We start from the raw sequence: 20,759 nt of genomic DNA on the forward strand, positions 1-20,759 counted from the left end.
TAGGACTGTTTTGACAGTGACAGGGATGACAATGCAACACCAGACAGGATTTTCACCCGGCATGGGGGGAACTTCCTGGTGTACACTTCTTGCCCTTATGGTAAGGAAGATGTGACTTGTGACTTCAGAGGGGACGAGGTGATTTTCCAGGTCCATGAGGGCTGCCTTTCCCACCTGAAGCCTCCAGTCCAAATCAGCACTCTGACCAGGGACTTCTCCACCCAGCTGGAGGAGGCCGCTGAGATAGCCAAACCAGAAGTCTTTCCAGGCTTCAGGCAGATGGTGGAAGAGAGAGTCAACCTAGCTGATGCCTGCGTGACTCTGGAACAGAAGCAAAAGTTGAAACAAGTTTTTGTGGATTTCCAAGATCTCTTTGCGGTAGACTCATATGACTGTGGTCGCACCGACATCCACACCACAACAATTCCCACGGACCCTGGAATGACTCCAGTATTTGTGAAGCAATATCGTTTGCCTCTCGCATCCATGGAGTCCCTTACTGAAATAATTAAGAACCTTGAGTCCCGGGGAATAATCCGTCCAGTACACAGCACCTTCAATAATCCGGTGCTGGGAATATTGAAGCCAAACGGCCAGTGGAGACTCTGCGCCGACCTTAGGGAGCTCACCAAACGGGTCCATACTTCCCGACGGCCTCTGCCCTACATTGACCAAGGGCTGGCCCAGATTCAGGGGTCACAGGTATTCACAGCAATAGACCTGACCAATGGATACTGGACTGTGCCTGTCAGTAGGGAGGACCAATACAAACTGGCTTTTACCTTTGGGGGCCAGCAGTACACATGGACCCGGACTCCCTTCGGATACCTCAACTCCGGCAATGAATTCAACATTTTCCTACATAAGGCCATGCCCGACCTGGGTGCAAGGGGTAACCTGGCTTATGTAGATGATGTCCTCATCAAAAGTTAATCTGTGGAGGAACACATAGCGGAGATCCGTTATGTTCTGACGCAGTTGAGGGCCGCCGGAGCAAAACTTTCCTTTCAGAAAGCACAGTGGTGTAGAACCCGTGTTAATTTCTTGGGGCATGAGATTACTCCTCAGGGTCTCTGTCCCCAGGAAATAAAAGTGGAAGCACTTCAGAAACTGAAAGACCCCATGACTCTGCGGGAACTAAGGAGCCTCCTTGGACTGACTAATTACAACAGAAAGTTCATTGAAGGCTACGCAGAGATCACTAGACCCCTGATTCATCTCTTGAAGGGGGGTCAAGTGGGAATGGGGTCCAGAACAACCTGAGGCAGTAAGACAACTCAAAAGAAGCCTCTCACATCCGCCTTGCCTAGCTTACCCTGTCAGAAACAAGGAGTTCTTCCTGGAGACAGGGTTCTCTAATACGTGCTTGACGGCAGTATTGTATCAAAAGCATGACAAGGTCAATAAAGTAATCTCCTATGCGAGCAAAACTTTATCCTCTGTGGAGGAAAAATTCAACGATTGTGAGAAGGCACTCCTGGCAACGGTGTGGGCATTGAAGAATTACCGCCCATTTATCCAGGGGGAACACATCATAGTGGAGACTCCACACCAGCCTCTGCAATATCTCCAAAGTGACAGAATCCAGGCCGGAAATGTGAGTAATTCCCGAATTACTTCCTGGATTCTGTCAATGCAAGGCATTCCTGTGGAGGTCAGATATGGCCAAAACAGGAAGAGTCCCCTCGCGCAAGGTCTGGCTGACTTGCATGATTGTGCCAGAGAAAACTGTCTCAAGGACGAAAGTCTAAAAATCAAGGACAACATGGAGGCATACCTTAATTCCCCACACAAAGTCTTTGAAGAAGACAAGTGTGAGGGAATGCCCACTGCTTTGTGGATGGATGCTCTTACCATGTTGACAACAACGGGGAGAAAGAACTGGTTGCCGGCGTAGGGAATGCATGGGTGAAGGAGTTTCCAGAACCCTCCGCTGGATACAAAATTGGTCCCCGAAGTAGTCAGGCGGCAGAGTTGATGTCTGTGCATCAGGCCATCCTCACTGCTGTCCAACATCAACTCCACGAACTGGTCATAATCACATATTCGGATTATGTATGGAACGGGTTCGTGGAGCACCTGGTTAATTGGAAAACCAGAGGCATGTTATGTGCTAATAACAAACTCTTGAAACATGGGAAGTTAATCCAAAATATTGATGATCTGGTCACATCGAATGGGATGACCATCTACTTGAAAAAGATCAAGGGTCATTCCAAAGTAGAGGGACCAGACAAAACTGGAAATGACTTAGCTGATCAGCTGGCCATAACCGGGGCCATCCAAGGGGATCTAATAGAAATAGAGTCCCTGTTGGGGGAAATCCAGGTCACTTCCATCACTAGGTCTCAGACCAATGCTCACAATGATCTTTCAACTGTACAATGGAGTAAGGAGACCCCTGATGCTGATTTGATTACAGCTCAGAAGGGGGTTCCAGTAATTGGTAAGTTTTACCAACACATTGAGGACCCTGAGAACTTTCCCCTGACGGATACCGATTACATTGGGAAAGAGGACCTAAGAGTGTTGATGAAATGTCCAAAGATGTTCAGAATCCAAGACAGTTTGTTGGTAAGGAAATCCCAAGCTGGCCATGATCAGTGGGTGGTCCCTACCTCATTCCGAAGCCTGATGTTAAGTCACGCCCATGATGCGGCCACCGCCGGTCATAGGGGGTTTCACACAACACTGGAAATCTTAAGAGAGGTTGCATACTGGCCACACATGGGGCAGGACCTCGACCAATACTTGAAGGGGTGTCTTGTGTGTGCACAATTTCAGCCAACATCCCTCACACACCGGGCGCCTCTCCAAAAGAGGGGAATGACACTGCCATGGTCAGATTTACAAATCGACTTTGTAGGCCCCGTGATTCGCTCAGCTAGGGGGAATAAGTACATGTTGACGGTGACATGCTTGTTTACCAAGTGGGTGGAATGTCTCCCAGCCCCAAATTGCAAGGCAGAAACAGCAGCTGCCCTGATGATTAACCACATCTTTTCCCGTTTTGGTCTACCTCAAAGGATTGAATCAGACAGGGGAAGCCACTTCACCAGTGAAGTAATGACAAAGATGTGGGAGATACTGGGGGTGAAAAGGAAGCTACACATTGCTTACAGGCCAGCTTCTTCTGGTGCAGTGGAACGCTACAACTGGACAATTGTGAGCATATTAAAAAAGTTTGTGGCAGATTCTGGGCCAAGTTGGGATATCCGACTACCTCTGGGCGTAATGGCCATCAGATCTACCCCTTCATCTGCAACCAAAATGTCACCATTTGAGTTGATGATGGGGCGCAAGATGGTGCTTCCCCAGCATTTTCTCTACAGGACCCAAGAGCAGACACTGATAAATGCCTCCACAACTCATGAGTATGTGGAGAATTTAAGGAAACACCTTCAACATGCTTTTGCCTATGCTCAGCGGAATCTAGAAAGATCAGCCGAGAGCATGAAGACCCACTATGATTTAAAAACTACCCGAAAGGAATATAAGGTGGGTGATCGGGTCTATCTATACAATTTCCAAAGGAACCAGGCCAAACAGCGAAAATTCTTGCCAACATGGAAGGGACCCTTTGAAATTATAGACAAGATCTCCCCTGTAGCGTACAAAATCCGCATCCCCAATTTGGCGGAAGCGGAAGATAAGTGGGTCCATATTAATCAGCTGAAGTGTTGCCATCCCAGGCACACTCTGCAGCAACTGGAGGAGTCCTCTGCAATACCAGAGGGGGCCGCTCCAGAGTAATTCAGTTCCAACCCTAAAATATCCCATATATAGTCTCTAAAACATTATGACGCTTGTAAGCCACTGTCTCTGAAGTATATCTTGTTTTTAAAAATTGGAATGCTATGTCTATTAAAGTATAAAATGTATATGTCGCCCCACTATATCAATAGTGGGGGAGAAATGTCTATGAATAGGTATTGCTGCTTTCTTTTGTCGTCCTAGGAGAAAGAAAACATGGAGACTGACCACGGAAGGCGACCTGGGGACCGGGAGCGAAGATCCGAGGGGCCCGGGGTACCGCCCAATCCTCCCATCAGGACCAGCAAGGAGAGCTGATTGATCGACTGGAGGGAGAAAAAGATGCTGAACTGTGCCACCTATGGAATTGGAAGAACAGGAGGCGAACATCCCAGATCTTGCGAGTTCCATCAGTGAAAGGACAGAATGGCCATCGCAAGAGGGTGGGCTTGTGGGATGTTTTTACCCATGCATCCAAGCCCTACCATAAAACTGTGCAGTACTGGCATGGAAAACATCATGATGGCCAGAACTCCCCAGAGAGTGCACAGGGAAAACATGAAGAATAGGCTGCCACCCATTTTTGCCTATGTTGTGAGCACAGGAGGGCACTGCCTAAAACCACCATTGGGCTTCACAAACAGTAGCCTGAAACCATTGGGAATGGCAATGCTGATTGCCAAAAAGCAAGCAACTCAGAACTGTGGGGAATTCATTTTCTTAATCCCAAAAATGGTTGCAATGCCGGTACTCGCCACTATCAGAAAGCCGGTGTTTTAAAACCACCAGACTTTTGTGTAAAACTGAACAGAGGAACTCAAACCAGGCCAAGGAAAGACTTGCTAAGAGGTGGACACAATGTAAAACTATATTCTGAAATGACTTGAAGGAAGTAATTATTTAATGTATATGTAAAAATTGTAAGTTTGATTTAAACTGGGAACTAAAGTGACATTTAGCTGAATTCTGCCTGACAACTACCCCCGACAGGAGAAACCTGCTCAGCCACTCTTCCCAGGCCTAGCTGCATCCTGCTTCCCCACCAAAAGGAGTTGACACCTCTCTGATTAGATTAGGGGAGGGGCACTGCAGGAAACTGAACAATGAACTCAGGCAAATGTTATATTGGGGGGGCCGTAAAATGGCTTCCTCTTGGGAGAAGTGGGAGGAGAAGTGCCTGTGAGAGCCAGCTCAGCTTGGGGGAAGTGGATAAACCAGTTCTTCCACCATGTGATGTGGGAAGCCACACCCCTTTTTTACCAGGGCATAAGTTAAAAAGATAGATAGCTCCTAGTGCGGACTGGTCAAAATTATATAAGTAGTATCATTATTCTTGTGATTTTTCTGTGCACGTTTTAAGAAGTGTTAGGACCCTGTGGTGGCTGCTGGGGGGTTGCTAGCGGAAAATAGGGTCTCACTCCAAATGTCTGCATGTTAAAAATCTGACACTTCATCAGTTAATGTCCATACTCCTTGCGCACATGTGTGTAATTCTTGGTAAATGTCCGATATTGGTAAACTAGTCAAAAAGCGCAAAATGTTGTCATTTTTGAATGCAAGCCCCCAGGAAGATCAGAGGCGGACAAGCATGGACCATAAGGAATATATAATGTGATAATGTGTACATGTAATTTCAACAAATTGTGTATCTGGGAAATATGTATTTGAATCAAATATAGATTTGTGGGCAAATTGACCAGGGGAGGATGCTCTGACCCATAAACAAACCTCATCATGATGACAATCCATTTCCTTCCCCCAATCATGGGAGAGGGGAGAACTGGGCCAATGACAAGTAGAGAGGGGCAGGCTCAGTTATGCCACGCACACACCCACTTCCAAAACACATAAAAAGAGACTGCTGGGACAGATAGAAACATTCAATTCCATTTTCTGCGGGACGCTCTGCCGGGAGACTCCAGACTTCACATCCATCAATCTCCAAAGACCAGAACTTTACTTCAGAACTTAAAGCAAGGGCCTAAACCCACAAACTGAGAACTCTTCTCAGCAGGCCTCAGCATCCTTAAAATCATCTGCAAACTATTCAACAGCCGGGCGAGCTGTCTGAATTCTTTGCCAAGAACCTTTGCCAGTACCCAGAAAGCAGTGTTACATCCAGAATCCACTTTATCCGGACCGGAAAGCAGAGCAGACCAGACCCAGATCGCTGTGAGCAGAACCGGTGCCTGATTGATAAGGCGAGCAGAGAGAACCGCCGCTGGACGTGTTGACCAGATCTGTGACGAGGCCTATTTCAAATTTATATTGTGAGTACCTAGCAGAACTGTGCAGAACCAATCTCTTAGTTAAAATAATCTAATTCAAGCTATTTTAACCTAAGTAGAACTGCCTCCTAGAAATCGTGTCATCTGTCATTTTTAAAGCTGCACCACTGTCACCTGTCAATTCTGCAGCTGCAAGCTGTCACCTGTCATTTTGAGTTTTACTTTAAATCTGAAAATCTACCTTTATTAAATCGTCCATATCTGTGGAACCGTTGGGCTAGGAAGGAAATGTAACTTTCATTTTAAAGCTGTGATTCTAGGCTTTCGAACGAACCTAGAACCGACTTCCTATACTTTTTCCGCAATCGCGATTTACGCACTCGCGACATTTACCGCGATTTGCGATTTGGCTCAATTTCTCCACTTGTCAAAATAGCAGCTCCACTCTTTCCTTTGTTAAAATCCGTTTGCAACCTGGTAATAACTCATAGAGCATAGCTAAAGTGACCCTGGACAAGGGAATTAAAATCAGCACCTTTTCCCACCCATTGCCGTCACATTTAAAAGCATTTTGGGCCTGTGTTTTAAAAAGCATACCTGTTGTCTAAGCTTGCTGGGGGGGGGGATCTGAATTCTGTATTGTATTTGATTGTATTCCTGAAGACTGTGTGTGTTACTTCCATCTCCTTGCATTGCATATAGGGGGGGGAGGGTGAATTGTCACCAGGGGAAAAGTGAACATATTATCTCTTGTGAAACCATTTCAGTTTATTTTCTGTACTGCATTTATTCCACCTTGCATTTCCTTGAAACCATCAAGCATTTTCAGCTACCTCATCCTCTGTACTACTTCTAGTAACCCAAATCAGTTTACCAGTAGAACATTATCCATTGTTGATCACTGTCATATTTTAAGTGTGATATCCAATATTAATTTATTATAAAAGTGTGATAGATATATATTTTTATATTTCTCAAATAAACCTTTTAAATTTGCAAAACAGACCTGCTTCTTGGCTCAGTGGGGTCAGGGGGATTCTAATAGAGGGGTGTTATATAAGGGTTGTCATCCGGAGTACATGAACTGGATCTAAAAATATATCAATAAGGGTTTCCCTCAGCATCCCAGACTAGGCATTGACTTAGCTGTAGTGTTGAAGTGAAGCCGCTTAACAATACCCCCTAGAACTCCTAGATTCAGAATACAGAGAAGGCAGCGGAGCACCTAAATCCGGGACCTTTACTAGTGGGGGACCTAGTTCTGGAGCCATTTGTGTAAGAGCAGAGCTGTGGTGCTAAAGAGAGAGAGACCGGTGCTGAACTCAGCAGTGGTTGGGGGAGTACTCAGAACTGGAACACAGTGCTAGAGGGGAGACGCCTAGAATTGGTGAAACAGAGATTGGGACGGACGGCCAGAAGTAGAAAAAAAGCAGCTAGGGGAAGAACACCTAGATTGGAAAAACTGGAGCAGTATGGAGACCCCTAGAACTTTGTAGACAGTGCTTGCTGGTGGGAAAGCACCTAAGGAGGAGGTAAACACAGTTAGATTCAAGATATTTGCCAACAAAGCCGTAAATGCAAAACACCTACATTTGAGATACCTGGATAGAGGAAAAACACCTCAATTGGAGACACAACAGTAAATGCAAACAGGATAGAGGGAAAACGCCTAAATTGGAGACACAACAGTAAATGCAAAACAGCTAGTTTTGAGGTACCTGGATAGCGGGAAAACAGTGCAGTGAATGCTATGTTTAAAATGTGTCAGGTGGAAAATGTGCATCAATTTCTGCTCGCATGACTAGCCTACACGCTTTTGAGGTCATCCCCTACTAGGAACGAGAAGGTCTTTCAGGCCCCCCGAGCACAATAACGTCCTTCCTTTGAGTGGATTTGGATAGGGCCATCGCCAAATCATCCTCTATGGGGCCGGGAGACCAGTAAGCCTGCCTGGTCACCAATGATCCCCAGGCCAAGAGGGGTTTGTACGACATGGGATCTAAGTGAGGAAGTTAACAGACTTAACTGATTTTAACATTTTATGGATGAAATATGTATTATAGTTTATTTTTTATATGATTGGATTCTGTATCGGAGATTGTTGCATATTTTCTAATTGAGTTTATTTTCTATCTTGTAAGTCGATCTTTTTCATGAAAGGCCTAGTCAGCCATCCTCCTCCCTTATCTATGTTTTAGCTCTTGCACTCTTCCCCTCTTGCTTCTCCATTCTTTTTGACTGCTTACTCTCTGTTCTCGCCTCCTCTCCCTTTTCCTATCTCCTCCCCTTTTCCCTTTCTTTCTTCTATGCACTTACTCTATCTGAATTGTCCCTGGACCTAGTATGATAGCAACCTCGACTGTCTCCTCCCCTCCTGTTTTTTTAATGCCCCCACACCCAGCACTATCTGAAATGTCATCAGGCCTAGTACAATAGTCACTTGTTTTATTCCTCCTCTCCCTTTCTGCACCTCTCTCAATCTCCTTTTATTTTTCTCCGGCTCTACCAGAAATGTCGTCAGGCCTAGTACGGTAGTCGGCTGTCTGTTTCCATTTCCTTCCCACTCTCCCCCTCCCTTCCTTATCTATGTCTTAGCTCTTGCACTATCTGAAATGTCATCAGGCCGAGTATGACAGTTTAATTTCAATCCTTACTGCTCATGGCCTGTAAGAATGTCATTGTAATTTCCCTTGTTCCCTCCCTTGCCTTGAAACACTTTGAAACACATTGTGTATAAGTGCTATATAAATAAACGATCATATCATATCATAACATAACAACAACTCAATCTCAAACGGTGCTGTTTGTTGTCATCGTGCATGGTCAGAGTGCTGCTTTGCAACCTCACAAGTGGTTTCTAAAACGGGAAATAATATCTTTAGCCACAAGCTATTAAGCAGGTCCCTGCTAAAGTGCCTGTTACCCGGGACTCAAGGGGTTAACGCTCGTGAGCCCCCTCCGTTGGAAAGGCGGAGTTTGACTGGGCAAGGGGGTTATGGGGCACGTGCGCTGCGAGTGCCAGTTCCAGTTTGGTTGTGAAAGAATAAAGAAGTTCCTCTTATCTCTCCGTGTGTGCGTCCTTCATTTGGGCCTAGATCCCTAGGCAACATTTGGCGACGAGGATCTCTCCCGCGCACCGGAGTCCTCCTCCTACGGCAGTCCGCCTGTGGTGGCCGATCCAGCGAGCCCCCTCCTCCTGCTCCACCTCCGCGCAACACGGCACTCCGCCGAATCCGCCTTGCCGGACCTCCTCCGTCGAACCTCCGCGGAAGCGACCCCGCCCGCGCACCCGTGGGCCTTCTCTCCCAGGCGCCATGAGCACCTCCAACCCGGGGTCCAGCCAGGGCTCGCCTCAACTGCCACGGGTGGCGAAGTCGATTCAACTACGACTGCCCCCGCCGTTCACTATGACTCCTCAGGCCACCAAAGGCCCCAGATGGACCGACTGGATGGACGATTTTCGACACTTCGTGAGAGGTTCCGGCGACGGGGACTCCCCCAATATGAGAGACATTTTCCTTAACCTGGTAGGGGGAGAGATCAAAACGGTCGTCAAGGCCATTCCGCCCACAGACCAGGACACTTTTCCCAAGCTGATCGGCGCTTTGGACAAACTGCTTATCATCGAAGTCAATCGGGACTATGAAAGATACCTGTTCAATCAATGCACCCAACTCCCGCAAGAGACCGTCGACGAATTCATCACACGTCTACGGGTGAAAGGGGCGAACTGCCAATTTGATGCGTTCTCGTTAGAGGAAGCTATCCGGCTGAGGGTGATCGAGGGATGCCTCTCCCCCGCACTCAAGAAACAGCTCCTCAAGAAACCGCTCACCATGCCCGAGGTCAGTGAACTCGCCCGCATCCACGAGAGGGTGGATGCGCAGGCCTCAGCCATGGGCCATTCCAACAACGCGAAAGTGGACTCAGGGGAATTCGTGGCCGCCATACTGCCCCCCCGTCAAGGCGACAGGGGCCCTCAGCCATATAGACCACCGATTGCCCCGTCGATGTCAACCCCGCGTCTGCAAAGACAGTGCTACCGCTGCGGGATGTCCTTCCCCCACTCAGGGTCTTGCCCAGCCCTGTCCCAGCGATGTACCAACTGCGGGAGAGAAGGACACTTTCACTCCGTTTGCAGGGAGGGCGTACCATTTCCACCGATGCGGCCCCAGGCGGCCCCCAGAATGCCGTTCCGCCCGCAACCCCTGCAATACAGCCAGCCGAGACCATATCAACAGGGCCTCGGCCAGAGGCGTTACGTTCGTGCGATGGACGAATACCTAGCGGCAGGATATGCCCCTCCGTATGACCAGGCCGAACAGCCCAGACATTTCACAGACGAATACGACAACCCGCCTGCAGAATACAGGCCGGAAACCCTCTGCCAAGACGACCAGGCGGCGGCCTACTACGCGCCGCAGGACCACTACGACCAGGATGAGTTCGTGAACCTCATCCTCGACAACAAAGAGGCCAGGGAGGCCCCGCAGATCCCGCTCAAGATGGCGAATTGCCAATTTCAATTTATGATCGACTCTGGGGCCACAGTGAACATCATGGGTGAACAAGACTACGCCAGGATACCATGCCCGCCACAGCTCAGTCCGTCTCGCTCCAGAATCTTCCAGTGGGGTGCCGCCACCCCGCTCCAAACGGTGGGTCAATTCACCCAGTGCCTTCTCCTGAACGGGCGGCAAGTCGATGCGACCATTCACGTGATACGGTCCCTCGCCAAGAGCCGATGCCTCCTTAGCTACTACACGGCGTCGCACCTCGGACTGATCGAAATTCACGTGAATGCGGGAGACGTGATCACTGCCGCAGCGGCCAAACCCGGCCAGGGGAACACGGTAGATGCGATTGCCTATCATCAAACTCAATCGCTCGTCTCACAAGAAGACATCGCGGAGGCCTTCCCCAAGCTCTGCGTGGGGCTAGGAAAACTACAGGGACCCCCCATCCGGCTCCACATTGACCCCAACGTGCGTCCAGTGCCGCAACATCCCAGAAGGGTCGGATTCCACCTTCAGGAGACAGTTTCGGAGGCGCTCCAGCAACTGCTCCGCGACGACATTATTGAACCGGCGACGGGGCCGACGCCGTGGGTGTCCCCCCTTGTGGTGGTACCCAAGGAAGGGGGTAAGATCCGCTTGTGTGTGGACATGCGGGTGGCCAACACGGCGATTCAACGGGAGCGACACCCGGGACCATGTATTGAGGACATGATTGTGCTGCTGAACAGTGCCCAAATGTTCTCCAAACTGGACTTAAATCAGGGATACCATCAGCTGGAGCTCCACCCTGATTCCCGGCCCATAACCACGTTTGCGACACACGATGGGCTCTTTAGATACCGGAGGCTGAACTTTGGAATCTCATCTGCCGCTGAGATCTTCCAGGAAACTATACGCCAGATCATCCGACCTATCAAGGGGGCTCTCAATTACAGCGACGACATTCTCGTCTTTGGATCGTCCAAGGAATCCCATGACAGGGCTCTACACGACACATGCGAAGCCCTTCAGAGTGCCGGCCTCACGCTCAACATATCAAAATGCCGGTTCAGCAGAACAAAACTCAAGTTCTTTGGACATATCTTCTCCAAGGACGGCATGCTGCCTGACCCTGAGAAGGTCGAGACGATCACCAACCTCGCCGAGCCCCGACAAGTGGCGGACGTCCGCTCGTTCCTTGGCATGGCAGGATACTGTGCGAGGTACATCCCCCACTATGCCTCCATCACAGACCCGCTGAGGAAACTGCTACAGAAGGAGTCGCCGTTTGAATGGACACAGGCCTGCCAACAGGCTTTCGCGGACATCAAGCAAGCCCTCGCCGAGGCTCATCGCCTCGCATATTTTAACCCACAGTGGCACACCGAGGTGGTAGTCGACGCCAGCCCCGTAGGCCTCGGCGCCATTCTGGCCCAAACCAGTGGCGCGGATGTTAACCCCAGACACGTGATTGCATACGCGAGCCGAGCGCTATCAACACCTGAACTAGCCTACTCCCAAGCCGAGAAGGAGAGCTTGGCAGCCGTCTGGGCGTGTGAGCATTTTCATAACTTTATAATCGGAAAGAAGTTTACGCTGATCACCGATCATCAGGCACTCCTCTCATTGTTTGGGAACCCGCATACCAAGATGCCACCGAGGATCGAGAGGTGGGGCATCCGCCTCCAGGAATATGATTACGATATCGTACACCGCCCGGGGGGCGACCTTAACCCCGCTGACTACCTCTCCCGACACCCAGTAGGGGCCCCGCTGGCACGGAAGGGTGACGTTGCGTATGTGCAATATGTGGCGGCTCAGGCGCTGCCCCCGGCACTATCACTTGAAAGGGTAGCGGCCGCATCGGCAGCCGATCCCACGACAGCCCTGGCGATCAGCCTCACGACGGCCAACAAGTGGAAAGATCACCAGAGAGCCACCCTAGCTCACCCGGGCGTGAACAAGCAAGAAATCGAACGGCTAGCCAGGGTCCATGGTGAACTGGCGGTAAAGGACGATAACATTCTGCTCAGAGGGTGCAGGATCGTCATCCCTGCCACACTCAGGAGCGAGGTGGTCAGCATAGCGCACGAAGGTCACAGGGGAGCGGAGAACACAAAGAAGCAGCTCAGATGCCATGTGTGGTTCCCCTTCCTGGACGCAGCTGTGGACGAGTGGGTGAAGAACTGCCACGCCTGTCAGTGCACAGCCCCTGCAGAACGTCCGCCCCCGCTCCAACACACTCAAATACCTGAGCACCCATGGGAACGAGTAGCCATGGATTTTTACGGGCCCACTGAAGCGGGCGACTACATTCTGCTCTTCGTGGATGAACACTCAAGATTCCCGATTGCCAAGAGAGTCAGTTCCACAGCGTTCTCTCAAGTTGCGGCAACGATAGAAGAGGTCTTTAGTGAGTGGGGGATCCCCAAGTGGGTCAAATCCGACAACGGACCACCGTTCTGTGGACACGAATTTGGGACATTGGCAGAGCGCCTGGGGTTCAGGCACATGAAGATCACACCACGTCACCCCCAGGCTAATGGAATGGCGGAGCGATTTATGGGATCGATTAAGAAGACCATTCAGAGGGCACGGCTGGACGCCGTTGATACACACCAAGCGCTATGCCGCTTGTTAAGAGACTACAGGAACACTCCTCACGAGGTCACAAATAAGACGCCTGCAGAGCTCATGTTCAGATATGTGGTGCGAACTCGCATCCCGAGGAGTACGGTGCAGGCTGAGCCGGCCGACCAAGATCTGCTCCAGAGAGATGCGGTGGCAAAAGAGGTTGCGAGGCGTCGCACCGATGCACGAAGAGGAGCGGTGCTGCCGGAGCTCCAGGTGGGAGACGAAGTCCTGGTACAGCAGCCGGCAAGCAGGAAGACAGACCCGCGGTTTGCTCCAAGCCCCATGAGGATTGTTGCCATGAAAGGCACGATGGTGACGGCGGAAGATGAGAACAGGACCATCACCAGAAACTGTCAGCAGTTCAGGCCATATACAAGGAGAGAGCCCACGGAAGGAACCCAAAGGGCACTTTCACCGGAACCACGGATGCCGAGGGATGATGAGTGGTTTCCCCCGGAAGGGGACCCCTGGGACATGGCCCAGAGTGAAGTGATTGAAGAGGAGCCTGATCTGGGGACTCGAGGTGAGAGGCCGAGACGGCTCATAAAGAAGCCGATGAGACTTGTTGAAGAGTGTTGAGTTATTTGTTGAGACACAGCGTGTCAAGTTGATGTTTGGACATATTGTCCGGGGGTAGTGTTACCCGGGACTCAAGGGGTTAACGCTCGTGAGCCCCCTCCGTTGGAAAGGCGGAGTTTGACTGGGCAAGGGGGTTATGGGGCACGTGCGCTGCGAGTGCCAGTTCCAGTTTGGTTGTGAAAGAATAAAGAAGTTCCTCTTATCTCTCCGTGTGTGCGTCCTTCATTTGGGCCTAGATCCCTAGGCAACAGTGCCTGTTAGAAACCTTGCACTTGGCAGCAGCGGCTCTCAGCTGCGCTCTGCCTGCAGGTGGCAGCTCACCTCGACTGACAGCTCTGTTGTGATGACGTCAGGCAGTGGGCGGGGCGTGCGGGGCTTTTGCTGGGGAGGAGGGGGCAGCTTCTCTCCAGGCAGCCAGGCTACGGGCGGGCGCTGTTACCAGATGAAACACAACACAGGGGCAGCCCCGGCATCCAATGGTGATGCTGGGCAGCAGGAGGAGGAGGACGGAATGTGAGCCATCCTCCTCAGCGCACACCTTGGAAACAGAGCCAGCAGGGGCAAGGCAAGGCGGCTGCTTCCTCTGTGGTAAGCCATTCTCTTTAAAATGCTGTTATTGACTGACACGCCGGTCTTTGGGGGGCGGTAGGGGTCATGTTCCTGGCATAGAGATGTCAAGGTGCTGCACCCGCGGTGAGGCGTGCAACGGACACTGGTTGGCAAGCTGCAGCACAATAGAGCCATAACGATGTCGCCTGCCTGCCTGAGAGGAGCCTGGCAGCCCGCTGCCATCCAAGCCAGCCCCGAGGGATGCTTAACTCTGGTCCATGCGGGGCACGGGTGGGGGGAGGGGCGGGGTGGGAGAGGAAAGAACCATAATATAACCCATGCCTTTCAGCGGCAGCGGCGGCTGCTTCAGAAATGCCACATCCTGCAGAACGATGCTGCTTGCCCTGCAGCCATTTCGCGTTGCTGTTATAATCTATGCTGCTTAGTTCTGCGGCTTGCGCTCTAAAGAAACGGCAGGCTCCCCTGAGAGGTGCAGAAGGTGCTTCCTTTTGCTGAAAGGCGGGCAGTCCTGGACATCCAGCGACAGTCAATCACCTGCAGGAGGGGGGAGGGGGGTGGATGCACGGGTTCACTTTCTGCATAGTAGCGCCGTCCTGTGCTTTCCCTGCTCCAGGGCTACACTCACTGGCAAGAAGGCATCCTCCTTATCGTGTCATCCTAAAGGCACACGTAAACGGGACACAATGGTGCTCATAGGTGGCTATAGGGGAACACCACATTCCCCACCTTGCAACAGTGACAGTGTGAGGCAGTGTAGCAGCCCCAACCATCACAATCCGCCCTCAACCTTAATTCACTTGCTCACCGCCGGACCGTATGCTCCTCAACTTAATCACAACGAGCAATGCATTTAATTGTTGCTCGTAAATTGGAGTGTTTTCGAAACGAACATAGGAACAGGAAAAAAATATCGATTTGGAAATGCACTATCAATAAACAAGTATTGTCTACGTGGGGCATACTGAAAAGACAACTGTCGCGGTAGTGTGACACGTTAACCTTTCTTCAATTTTTAATTTAGTAATAATTTCACTTGTTTTTATCATGAGAGTCAGGCGGTGATGGGAATGTTCTAGCTTTTATAGACTGTTGGCCCGATTCATGGCAAAGTGCTCATTTGTCCCGCAAAGGCAGCGCGCTGAGAACAACACTGCCTCATCCTATGCGCAGAATATAAAATGCACACCAAGTGTATTCATGGAATTTTGTGCGCAAAGTAACCGTGTAAGCAAGTGGCGGCCGGAACGTCCCTAACACGCCCCCATGCAAAGCAAAAACAGCCAGAACAGCTACCTTTGCATGCTCCCACGGGTGCGAGTACACACACCCTTCAAAAATTGCATGGGGTCATCATCGTGCGTCCGTTGTATCGTAATTCGGGTGAAACTCAGAAAATGTGCGTGCAAACTCCCGTAAACCGGTCCTGCGCCACACTACACTGCGTACGCGCACCTGTAAATCCGATCAGGTCGCTGGCAGCGTACATGCACCCCTTAATCCGTCATGCAAACCCACATTCGTGCTGTAATTCCAATGCGCAATTGTACTTGCACCTGCCTTTGGGTGGTGGCGAGATGGAGGGATTTGCGTGAGCATTTCCCCGCTGAGAGGTTGCATGCTCGACTCCATGAATGTATCCTTCCATGTAATAGTGTGCGTGCTATGGAGAGCCTGCGGCCCGTTCCCCCGTAACGCCCACTTTATCCCTTGTTCCTCCTCATTTTCCGAGTTCCGCCCCCTATTCCGCTCTCTACATAGGTCTCTCCCACGCTGTGCGTGGTGTCTCACGCAACGCACTCGACCACTCGCAGAGACGTGCCGAGCATGCGCAAAGTCCCCACAAGTTACAAAAAAGTGCAGCGCAGTCGATTCCAAGAATCGACAAACAGGGTTTTGCACGCAGAATGGCGCACAAATCCCCAATTTTCCACGCAAATATTTCCTTGAATTGGCCCCTGTCTTTTTAAACCTACGTAAGTAAATTGGTATCATGGGCAATTTTCCTGAGTAGCATTGCATTGATGTAACTGAGCACTGTGTGGTAGGAGGTGGTGATTGAGTTGGGCGAGGTCGCTTTCTAGTGCTGCTGAGCAAGGTTTGATGTGTATTACTGACTAGTTTACTTTTTTGTTTTGTACGTGGGGGCTTGTTGGTGTGACCTAATGAAGCTGGGATGATTTTGACTGAAGGGACATTGTGAGTGGGGTTGCTTGTTCTCTGTTGCGTGAGGTCCGTTTTTGCTCTCCGAAGTGGGACCTCCTCAGTTGTGCTAATGAAGTGTGTTTAGCTTTCCGGAGTGAGGTGTGTTTGCCTCTCGTCACCTTCATCTCTTTGCCTCTACCAAGCAGAGCATGTTGGCTTTTTCCAAGCAACGTCTGTTTGGGTAAACCGAGTGATGTTGGTTTTGAACTTCTGATGGTGGCTTGTTTAGCTCTTCTTACGGAGTTCTCTTAAGTTCTCTGAGAGAGGTCTGTTTTTACCTCTTGAGTGTTCGCTCACCTTTCTTTACCGTGTGAGGGGAAACAAGTTGAGTAAATTTTTCAGAGTGTAGTCTGTAATTTAGCTCTCCTGAGGGTGCCCTCTGTGGGCATCCACCTAACAGGCCTCTGGTTGGATGTTTCAAGAGAGTTTAGTATGGCAGCACTGAGTATGGCATGCCTGTCCACAGTGAGTAGGGTGTGTAGCAAGTGATGTCTGACTGGCTCTTCTGATCAAGGGGATAAAGTCTGGTCCATGTTCCTGGGTGATGTCTGTTGCCTTAAGGAGAAGGAGGTTTATTTGGTTTTACTGAGGTGGCATTGGTCATTCTTACGGTGTCTGCTCCGAGTGGCATCTAATGCGTTTTACTGGTTGCCTAGACAGTCTTCTGTCTAGTTATTCTGTGACATGGTGTGCTTTACAGAGTGACTCATGTCTGGTTTTACTAATTGAAGTCAGTTTAGAGAGCAAGGTTGGCGTTGCGTGACTGAATACGGCTGGTGTTAGGCTGTACCATGGGAGACCTGAGTGCAGTGCTGGTGGTTATATTGAGTTACTTCGAGTAAGATCAATAATACAAAATGGATTCTTGTCATTTTACCTTGAGAGGCCTGTTCAGTTGAATTGCGCACGACATACAAAGCCCAGTGAGCTTGCTGTGTCACTGGCCTTCTCTATTGAAAGAGTTGGCATCAGTTTTACTGAGTAAGTTAAACTGAAGTGGTGTGTGTGGGAGATGTTCACTTAGACTTCTGCATAGGGTTACAGCTGTAATGAAAGAGCCCAGTAATGCTAACTGGTTACGTATGCTTAGTTTCACTAAATAAACTCTGTTACCATGAGGTTGGGTGGTGTAAGAGAAAGATTGTTTTTACTGGGCGATGTCGAATTGCTTTTCTAATTGGTTTTACAAAGCTAATTTAGTCTCACAATGATGAGAACAATGTGGCTCTATTATAAGGTTTATTGCAACTTGGGTCTCATTTTATTGTGTCCATGAATATTTCGTTCAAGTCAGGCAGTTTCAGTTAATTTCAGCCATTTAATGTTATTTTGTGAGAATCAATGCATGTTTGTTTCTACTGCTGCTGCTTCTTCTTCAGGACTGCAGTAAATCATATGTAATTTCATCTCAGCGTAGATTGGGATTCGGCCGATGCTGGGTCGGACTCTGTGATGCCAGTGTTACCTTCCTGAGGAAAGATTTCTTCTTCTTTTTCTCTATTCCTGTACTCTGATGAGGGCCAGATGTACTCATAATAGCCACTGTAGAAAGACGCCTTAGCGTCCAATCCAAGTACAGCATCTTCACGGTTACTATTGGAAACAGAGGTGAAAGTGTAAACCACTGGATCTTTGAACCTGGTGGTGGGTCCTGGGAAGAGGGTGGCTATGCAGATGCATGGGGTAGCGGGTGTATTTTCTTTTGTTGGCAGGGCATGCAGTTGGCAAAGTGGGTCAGATGCTGCCTGGACTGTTCTCTTTGGACAACACTGATTTTAGTTGAAATGTAGCTGCTGTAAGTGCCTTCTGAGATTTTGGGCACGCGCCCTCTACATTCTACAAATAGCCTGGAACAGTTCGCAATTGAGATTTCTCTTTCGCTGTCAGCACTGATGAGACATTTGTTGTACACCAGTTTCACACGCTTTCAATTTGTAATAATTCACATATAAAGAAAACTAGTGGTAGAGTGATTTCTATTTTAAAGAAAAAAAGATTTCAAAGGGGGGATGGAAATTCCAGAGCTGTAGTTTTGTTATTGTTGTTGTTGTTGTTGATGTAGCACAACCATGTTCTGAGATCGAGCTCTCTTCTTCAGTTCACGGTCTGGAAGATGCAGGTGAAGTTGGTCATCATGAGCCAAGTGGGGCAGGAGCAGTTATGTTTATGCGAATAAGAAATATACATTCCTTTGAGTTAGAAAATAGTAAACAAGGGCACATATTAATACTAAAAGCCAAGAAATAAGCTGTTTGTTGAGCAGTCAAGGCTCTGACAGGAATTTTAAGAACACAATAGATCTAGAATCTAATGACTACATATTTTCTGCTTGTAGCATATACACCAAACAACGTAGCTCTGTCAGCCGTGCAAGCTATCCATGCAGCCCTCTACTGATCCACACAGGGGCTACGTGGAGTACGCTTCATGCTTTGGGCTAAACCACAGAAAATACCCACACTCGACAATAGTGGAATAGGTTGCTTTAATGTGACAGACCACAGATTACAAACTACGCTAACCTGGCCCCTTGGCCTTACAGACTAAAAAAACTGTTAAACATGTAGGTAAACCGACCGCCCCCCCGCTCCCCCAAGTCCCACTTGTCAAATATTCCTCCCCCTTCAACTCCCCAACATCTTTCGCAACTTCATACACGTCCCCTCCCCGAGGCACCGCCCATCCTTCTTGCCTACCACTGCCGCTCTCTTGTAACCATGGACTAGCCTGTCAATCCAAACAGTACTAACCATCCTCCTTACCGTGCTAATAATCCTTCAGCTTCAATCAACCATCATTTAACCGACCGTGTGCCCGGTTACTGCTTCAATATCCCCACACTCCCCAATATCATCAGACCCCCCCAACTCACCACCACTTTCCCCTTAATCTGAAAGCCAGGCTGACCGAAACACCGCAATACAAAGCTTACACTACCCCTTATCGCCCTGACCTGTCAAAGAAAACCACTGCCTCTCCTTATTACCCTCCTCTCCTGCCAAGTACACCAACCCAAAAGAAAACCTTCCCAAAGACAAATTTACCGGAGTGGGCGGGCGGACAACACAGAATGGCGTTAACCACCAACTGTTCCTCAACCATTATTTAACCAACCGTATCCCCGGCACTCAGACAATCCCTCCCCAGAGGTGTTCTTTCTGCACACCCCTAGCCTCTCTATTAATGATTTTACAATTTTGTTCATTTGTTTATTCATTTCCTATGATTAAAACACTCCTCACTTAAAATCCTGACACCCAGACACCTCCTGTTCCCCTATCATTTCGCTAGCGTCCTGCAACCATTCTCTTCCCTGATCCACTGATTTGTAACCCCTAGCTCCGTGCCAAAACCTGTGTGCCCCTTTTCCCTTTTTTTTAAAATACCAAACTGAAACAAAACCGTCCTTTCACTCCCACTCCCCCGTGTCATCCTCTCTCTCTCTCCATTACCTTTAACTCACCCCTGCACATCGACTTTAATGCCAATATAAGCATTCCTGCTCTGTCCCTTCTACTCATTGATAGCGTTCCTACTCCTCCGATCCTTAGGGCCATCCCCCCTTACCTTCACACAAAAAAACCTTTCCCTTCCTACCTGACCATTGTCCTCCGCATGCCTTGGACACCCTCCCTATATCCCCAACGGTATAACCCACAATTACTCTTCAGCCCCCGAAAACAACATTCACCTAAGAAAACATACCCAAATACTACAACATTTATACCGCCACATTAATAGACACCTTCAATCAAGCAGCTGGCCCCTTATACTCTTCTCCAGAACACCGGCCCTCTGCCGCATCTGCGAAGGGAACGACACATTGAGAAACATACGAAAAACCTGCCCCGCATTACTGCATTCTGCTACCCCTCCGTTACTGTACCTAACGCTCGTTACTATAATTCTCTCACTTCCCTCTCACCCCCATTCCTCCCTCTGTACTTCAATCCCTGCTCCTTCTCCCTGCTCACCAATCCCCCCCATAAATACCCTCAACCCATAATCTAACCCCCACAACTGCCACCCACCCCCAGGTTCCCAGTGCCGGTCATGCTTTCATAAACCCCACACACCCCAAACCATTTCACTGCTGTCACTTTCTCCCGCCCTATACATTATAAACCAGCACATAGTCGTTATGTGTTCGCCCATTTTCTCTCCCCATAACCGAGCACAAGACTGCCACTCACCCCCCCCCCCCCCGCGAAAACCATACTTTAAAAAACATTCTAACTTCACTATCCCAGATATCCCTTATAATCAATCAATCGTAAATCTGAACCCAACGCCCCCC

At 49.4% G+C, this 20,759-nt stretch overlaps 1 protein-coding gene across 1 annotated transcript in view; it reads left to right on the top strand.

The window, feature by feature from the left end:
- The first annotated feature begins 14,071 nt into the window (after positions 1–14,071).
- MAPK4 (mitogen-activated protein kinase 4) overlaps positions 14,072–20,759 on the top strand; it is an 800,432-nt gene continuing 793,744 nt past the window's right edge. Inside the window, exon 1 of the mRNA XM_069626975.1 lies at positions 14,072–14,278. The gene's annotated coding sequence lies outside the window, so the exon portion shown is untranslated. The remainder of the gene's footprint in view (positions 14,279–20,759) is intronic.

This window comes from Ambystoma mexicanum, chromosome 6p (assembly GCF_040938575.1).
Source record: "Ambystoma mexicanum isolate Mex_15411 chromosome 6p, UKY_AmexF1_1, whole genome shotgun sequence".
Taxonomy (NCBI): Eukaryota; Metazoa; Chordata; class Amphibia; order Caudata; family Ambystomatidae; genus Ambystoma; species Ambystoma mexicanum.